Below are 8116 nucleotides of genomic sequence, written 5' to 3'. Positions count from 1 at the left end.
TATAAAACTTCGAGTTATTTCTACTCTTGTAACGCCTTGCCCATATACCTATAAGTAACCTCAATTAAAACTCATTGATTCACCAAGTTGGACTTTGGTGATATTCTTACTTTGATCGGTCATGGTTTCCCTACCTGGGATGAGTAGTAGACTTTTGTTCAGGTCTCCATACTAATAGTGTCACATAACACTTGTTTGAAAAAGCAAGGTGGATAGTTCTTGAATGACACCCAAGGTTGACCTTTGCTCTCCACATGCACATATGCATGTGCACCTGCACAGAAATGAACACATATACACAAACACAAAGAAATGGCGCTTTATAGTGTACTGAATGCATGCCTTTTTTCTTTTCCTTTTTTATTTTTGTGTGTATATAAATGCACCGATGTGGTGCAATGCCAGGCGGAGGCCAGAGGAGGGTGACGGATCCCTGGGAACTGCAGTTACTGATGGTGTTAGCTGCCATATGGATGTTGGGCACTGAACCAGGGTACTCTGCAATAGCAGCCAGTGTTCTTAATTGCTGAAACCTCTTTCCAGGTGCAACACATCTTTTAAATGAGGGATTCCATAAAATCCTTAGGCTACCCTCAGGAGTATCTGGGGACAGTTGAAGCTGCTGAACCCCTGCTCACTTCTCCTTTAGACAACTTTGAAAATATAGGCATACTTCATTTTCTTTTGATTTAATTTGTTGTAGTTCCCAAATATTGCATTTTTTTCAGTTGAAGATTTGTGGACACCATGCATCAGATTAGCCTTACCTGTTGATACTGTTTTTGCAGCATTATGTGTTCACTTCATGTCTTTGTGTCATGTTCTTTTCTTTTTTTTTAAAGCTGTTATTTTTATTTATGTGTGTGTGTGTGTGTGTGTGTGTGTGTGTGTGTGTGTGTATGAGTGCATTGCCTGCATATATGTAAATACACCCATATTGTGCAGTGCCCACAGGCGTCAGAAGAGAGCATTGGATACCCTGGAACTGGAGTTACAGACAATTGTTAGCCACTATGTGAGTCTTAGGAATCAAACCACAGGTCCTCTGCAAGAGCAGCCAGTGTTTTTAACCCCTGAGCCATCTCTCCAGCCCCATGTTCTTTTCTTTAAAAAATTATTTATTCCAGGCATAGTGGCACACACCTTTAATCCCAGCACTTGGGAGGCAGAGGCAAGCAGATCTCTGTGAGTTCAAGGCCAGCCTGGTCTACATAGAGAGTTCAGGCCAGTTGGAGCTACAAGACAACCCTGTTTCAAGAAGACCAAAAAAAAGTTTTCATTTTGATTCTTGTATGTATGTGTGTGCATTTGTGTGTAGGGACCAGAAGAAAGCATTGGATTCCCCAGGAAATAGAGTTACAGGTCATTGTGAATTGCCCAATGTGAGTACTGGGAATTGAACTTGAGTCATCTGGAAGAGCACTAATGGCTCATAGCTGCTGAGCAATCTCTCCAACCCCCGTGTCATGAACTTAAATTCTCATATTTCAGACCTTCTATCTATTCAGGCAATCTATGTTCAGTTGTCATTTTTATTTTTATTTTTTCAAGTTGACAACTGAAGCTATCCAACACAGCACCCAACATCAACCTCTGGCATGTACATGTTCCTGTGCACAAGTGTACATACACACACATGCACACACACAAGATGAAGTAAACTGAAAGCCTGGTGTCTTTACTGAACAGTCAAGGTATAAATGCAAAGGAAAAGCTACTGCAGCTTAGGGATGTAGTTTACTCATAGAACATGTGCCTAGCATGTGCAAAAGCCCTTCAATTTACTCCCCAGCACTGAAAAAAGGAGGGCTGAAAAGATGGCTCAGTGGATAAAGTAAACATGTGAACCAAAGTTAGGATCCCCAGAACTAATGTAAAAGCTGGGTATGCAAGGCAATCTCTACTCCCGGTACTTGGGAGGAGGGGAAACCCGTGGACTAGCTAGATCGGTTGGAATCAGCAAGCTCCTGGTTCAGAGAGGCACCCTGCTTTGGTAAATAAAGTGTACAGCAATCAAGAACAACACCTGAGAAATATGGGCACACCTGCACAACATGTTCACCCACACATATTCAAATGCCTATACAAATTACACGCACAACCTCCCCCTACACACACACACACACACAAAAAAAAAAAAAAAAAAAAAAAGTTTTGAGCCGTGCATAGTAGTTCACACCTGTAATCCTAGCAATTGGAAGACTGAGGCAGGTATATTGCCATGAGTTTAGGGCCAAATTCCAGACCAGTCTGGGCTAAACAAACAAACCTTCAAACAATAGAGAGTTTCTGAACATGTTAGTGTAGTACAGTGAACACATGAATGATAACAAAGTAAAACGGTCTGTTGTATTGCTGATACAATATGGACAAACACGTATTTGTCTGAAAAGAAAATCAAACTAGCTACAACATGCCCTTAATCTAAAATTAATCTGGACTAAGGCCCTAGCTGCCCTAGGAAAATTTGAAGCTAGCAAAAGTTGCTAAATGAGGTGTAAGGAAGACAAGCTATCTCTAAAATGCTTATTTGCCCAGACTGATTTTTCTCTATTCTTTACTTTGAGACAGGGGAGCTTGCCTTCTCTATCCATGTCTGATGACTAGCAGGGTAGAGGTTGGTGAAAGTTGAGGTAAATGTGGCAAGTTCTCAAAATAAGGAAGTTGATGGTGGCACAGGCCTGTAAACTCAGCTACATGGGAGGTGGATTCAGGAAGACTGCAAGTTCAACATCTCCCTAAGCTAGAAAGAGAAAGCTCATGGCCAGCCTGGGCAACTTATTACCACAGTGGCTTCTTCCCCATCCCATCCCATCCCAACATTTAGAGCCCCTTTTCATACTGCTCTGGGTGGTGGGAACACATAGCTATAACTACAGCCGGAGAATTAGAACCTCTTAGGACAATAGATATTCCTAGACTCTTTAATTTAATATTAGCCTTGCCCCTTTGGAGAGTTTTCTGACTTTTGATGGTTGGACCTCTGGTGAGTGCCTCCTATTAAATGGTCCCTTCACTCCCTTATTTTTGGAGTGCAGGAGTTGTATTCCTGTGCATTTGCTTCCTTCTGCTACTTATTGTGGTGTTCCACATGACAGGGCTATGAGACACTGCTTTCAGTGCTTTGCCCATTAGTAGAGGCTGCAGACTGAGCTTAAAAGTTCAGGCCCATCTTGTCCTAAATCCTGCCATCTTGGTCTCCTACAACTAGTCAGTAAACCTTGGAACAATAAGCTCATAAAACATGGTAGAGCACTCCTGAGGATTGACACCCAAAGTTGACCTCTGGGCTTCACATGTGTACCCCTCCCCCGCACACACACATTCATATGTGCTGACACAAACACAAAAAAGAATGTATTGCTGGGTGTGGTGGTACAAGCCTTTAATCCCAGCACTAGGGAGGCAGAGGCAGAGGCAAATGGATCTCTGTGAATTCAAGGCCAGCCTGGTCTACATAGTGAGTTCCAAGCTAGCTGGAGCTACAGGGAGACCCTGTCTCAAAAAGACAAACAAACAAACAAAAAAATGTGTTCTGGGATAAGCAAATGAGGCCCTCAGGAAACAGGGTCTCAGTGTGGCCCAGGCTGACCTTGGAACTTGTTATATATCTGAGGTTGACGTCAACTTCTGATCTTCCTGCCTCAGTCTCCCAAGTGCTACGATTGCAGCACTTGTTCCCCTAACCCTCACTTCAAAAGATTTTTTTTAAGTTTGAATATGGTTTGTTTTTTCACTCACATATCTTTCGTTCTTGGGAAAGCTGAGGTGTTTTGTTTGTTTGTTGTTTTGACTTCATTTTTGTAGTGCTGAGGATGGAACCCAGGACCTTACACTGGGCAAACACTCTACCACTGTGTTAATCTTATGCTGATGGAATATATCAGAGGACTTTGGTTTGGCACCATTCTGTTTTAAGGATGACATGAGACTGGGATGGGTGATTTCTTTCATAGGAAGCTCTAAAGAAAATAATGAACACCATATGCAGTTGAGACACTCTTGATTACACGAAAAAGATTGCCAATGGCATTACTGGGAAGGAATTTCACTTGGCAACACCACTCTCTAGGACCCTTGATCTTTATGTATAAGTAAAATGTGCAGCTGAAGAATATGTTGCCTGCAGATCTCAAAAGGTTCTGAAAGATACTGGAACTGAATGTACTTGGTGAGTGAGTCAGATGAATTTTCTTGGAAGAGAATGTCATCAGTATAATTAATTCTGCTACCTGTGTTCCTTTAGAAAAGTTGATTCACCCAAATTTTAAGTGCACACTCCGTGTGATTTCAGCACTGCAGCTGTACCTCATGAATGGACTGGAAAAGCTGTGCCATGTTCCTTTGCATCCGGAGGCTACGTGCAGCTAAAAGGCTGTTTAAACAGACACTGAACAGAGCAGGTTAGCAAAAGGAATTAGAACAGGATGTTTATTTACTGCTTGTGGGTTGAAGAGAACCCATAATTTTAATAACATTGGATACTGGATGGAGAGGCTTCAATGGATGCAAGAGTAGCCTGGCATCATAGTAAAACATCCTGAGGCACCCTTCATATTTAAGAACAACCAGAAATAGACTTAAGTGGAGAAGTAGGATAATGAATCCTTTATTGGCTTTGTTTTGTAAGTTTTTATTTTGGAAGGCTCCATTTTAGTTTATATTAAACCTTATTGTTGTTGGTTTTTTCAAGCTTTTTGGAGTTTCTGTTTTTGTTTTCTTTGCAACCCTGGGGGTAGAATCTATGTCCTCCCACAGTTAAGCAACCATTCTGTTACTGAGCTATACACCCATCCTCCACATAAACTTTCTGTTTGGTGTTTAAAGACGGGGTCTCCTGGAACCCAAGCTGACCTAGGACTATATAGTGGAGGATGACTTTGAATACCTGATCATCCTTCTGCTTCCCCAGTTCTTGAATTATAGGTTTGTGCCACCATACCTGGTTAAAAATTTTTGTTGCTGTTTTTTATTCAATATATATTTTTATTGATTTTTTGTGCATTTTATACAATGCATCTTCATCATATTTAGAACCCCTCCGCTATCTGCACCCTCCCTCAGCCCAGTTCTCCAGAACTATAAGAGCTAGTCTTCAGAGGGAGTATGCTTCCAAGTCAGTTCTAGATCCATTGCTCCAAGTTCTATGTCTGAAGTATATCCTGTCTTCAGAAATAGGGTCTTACCTTCAAGTTCTGAGAGGTAATCAAGGGCTATAGCAATAGCCTGTGTTATTCTAGGAGTCTCTTGGACTACCCTGAACTTGAAGTTTCTCCTCTCTGGCACTATATTCTTGTTATATAGCCTTCAGCTATACACATGCACATATGTGTATTTCTTAGTAGGCTTTTGAACTAATGCATTTCTCTCTGGTTTTCACACCATCTAAGTAATATTTATCCTCTCTCTCTCTCTCTCTCTCTCTCTCTCTCTCTCTCTCTCTCCTTCCTTCTCCCTCTCCCTCTCCCATCCTGTCTAATCCTCTCTGGTCCCTCCCCAGTTAAAACACTCCCATTTTTACTATTTCCCCCTTGATTATACCTGTCTCCTATTATTTCCCCCTCTCTTGAACTCCTGGTTCCCCTTTACCCCTATGGTTTCTTGTATAATCCTCCCTCTTCCTGCTGTTTGGTTCTTTTGATATAGGGTCTTTTATGTAGCCTAAGTTAACCTCATACTTGCTGCTATATGCTCCAGCCCCAGCCTCTTGAGTGCTGGATGCATGTGCGAGCCGCCAAGCTAAGCTATTTTTCTTTACATTATATTTAGTTATTCTTTTAAGATTATTGGGCTAAAATATTTAAATTTAGTGGGATGTAGAAGTATAACTTTAATTTGAACCTGTGTATAATTAATCCCATGAATTTTGTGAAGTTGGTGCAGTTAGAAAATTTTAAAAGTAATACTTTGTCGTAGAGGCACAAAAGTCAATCAGCATCATTTTAAAATTATTTTGTTATCTAACACTTTGGTTGCATAGCTTATTTATTTTGAGTTTGGGTTTCTCTAGCTTCTTCAATCTGGCCTCAAACTCCTCGGCTCAACTGATCTAGCTTCAGCCTCTTAAGTAACTGGCCCTGAACACAAGCATGGCCAAAACCAGCATAGCATGTAAATTGTGTTCAAATGCTGAATTTACAATAGAAAGTTGTTTTGATTGAATTATACAATGTGTGAATATATAATTTATAATCTATTTAAATATTTCAGGTATATGTGACCTATTTTTATTTTTACCTAAGGGAGTGCTGATAAAATAAATGTCCTGGGGATTAGATTGTGCTTCCTAGACCTGGCATTTAGTAATTGAAGTTCAAAGCCTGTCCCCCAATATTAGAAAAAAAAACAAAACAAAACAGTCTTTTTTCCAGGTGTTGGGTGGGCATGTCCTCTGAGGAAATTAGAACTGAACCCTGTAAAGACAGAAACTGAGAAACGCTGAGCACATTGGGAAAAGGGGGAGGGGTAGTTGCCCTTTTGCAATGGAGTGCGGAGACCATGTAGGTGGGACACAAACTGATGTGCAGATCTCAAATATGGGAGAGAAAGAGCCCATGAGAGCTCATGTCTTTGTAAGTGACCCTCTAAACTTCGCTGGCAAGCCCAAATAAATATTCTTATTCCCCAAACTGTAACTTACTAGGAACATTGCGATGGTTTAGTTAAAACCATGCTCTTTGGGATCCCAGAGAGTGTGCACAGATCTCTCAGGGGAAAGTTTGGCCTGACACCAGGAGAGAGATAGAGAGTGTGTGTGTTTCATTTGCATTTCTCATTTTTCTGAGTTTTCACGTCATGAAACTGTCACTCAGCTTCAATTTCCAGTTAAGTACATGAAGAAGGATTCCTGGTGTCTCTACCCAGTAACCTCTCCCTCGGCTGTCTCATCTCTACTCCAACAGTGGGATATTCTTTCCTGTTCTTTAGTTTTCTTTCTTTTTAAATAAATTTTTGTTTTTGTTTATTAGTTTAAGAGAGGATCTCTCTGCAGCCCAGGCTGGCCTTGTACGTATGGCTATCCTCCTGACTCTGCCTCTTGAGTGTGCAGATCATAGGTGAGTGCTACCATACCCAGGTTCCCTCCTTACTTTTTAAATTAAAATATTTAGAATGGCTTGCATTGCTAGGCATCTCATTTTTTTCATTCTTTGAATATTTACCTACCACACTCCTGGGTTCCAGGTGGCCCCAAGTTGTGAGTGGTGACCTATATTTGTGGTTCCCATCAGTCACCTTCTCAGGTATCCATCTCTCTCTGTAGGACATCCTAACAGACCTCACCCTGGTTTGGACCACTCCCACTAGCAATGAGGGCAGCATCATTTGTGAGACCTCCTGAGCATTCTGCAGAGTCCAGGGGATTTGGGCAGGCATTTCTGCAGCTTGTTACCTCCTGATCCTCCTCATTAGTGAGTGTGTCAGACAAATTCCCTTAGCAGAGGGTGCCATTAATGTAATGTCACACCTGTGTCCCTAGAGAAAGACATCTGCCATCAAGCTCTTATATGCAAAGATCGAGTTTGAAGATAATGCTGCAGGCTATACCTCGTACCAGAACAAAGGTGTGCTTTCCCTTCCAGAGGTGTAGCAAACTGCAAAACTGTGCAGAGAGGCACTAGATAGAACAAGTTAGGCAAATACATAAGATGAAGATACTTACTTGCTGTTGTTCTATTCACTAGTGAATAGAACCACTAGTGTCAATAATATTGGACACTGAGTACAGGTTCCTCCATGTGTGTGACCACAGCACGACAGTCGTAAGAGGCACTGTTTGCTATATTTGCACAGGTAGGCACGTGTGCAGATGGAGAACTACTAAGGATAATCAACCCCCTTGCCCAACAGGTTTTATAAGTTGTTCCGTGAAGGTCCTGGTTTCATTTACATTGAGGCATATTAACAATTTTGACTAAGGGTTTATGAGATCCCATTTTATTAAGCCAATTTGTAAGTTTATTTTTTACTCCCTTAGAGCATCTGTATCCTGTAGACATTTCACACCAGTATGCTAGGATAGAGAAACTTTACTTACGACAGCAGTTAATAGCAGTGTATACATTTGTTCTATTACTTTTAGTTATCTCAGCACAAGGTTTAAATTGTGCCAGTTATA

The 8116-nt window shown here is 41.2% G+C and overlaps 1 protein-coding gene across 22 annotated transcripts in view; it reads left to right on the top strand.

Moving 5' to 3' along the window:
• Positions 1-8116, top strand: part of LOC115067226 — a 67008-nt gene that overhangs the window by 35956 nt on the left and 22936 nt on the right. The gene's annotated exons all lie outside the window — the stretch shown is intronic.

The sequence above is a fragment of the Nannospalax galili genome, unplaced genomic scaffold (assembly GCF_000622305.1).
Source record: "Nannospalax galili isolate Female #2095 unplaced genomic scaffold, S.galili_v1.0 scaffold365, whole genome shotgun sequence".
Taxonomy (NCBI): Eukaryota; Metazoa; Chordata; class Mammalia; order Rodentia; family Spalacidae; genus Nannospalax; species Nannospalax galili.
The sequence above is the reverse complement of the archived record's forward strand: the minus strand, read 5'-3'. Positions and strand labels throughout refer to the sequence as shown.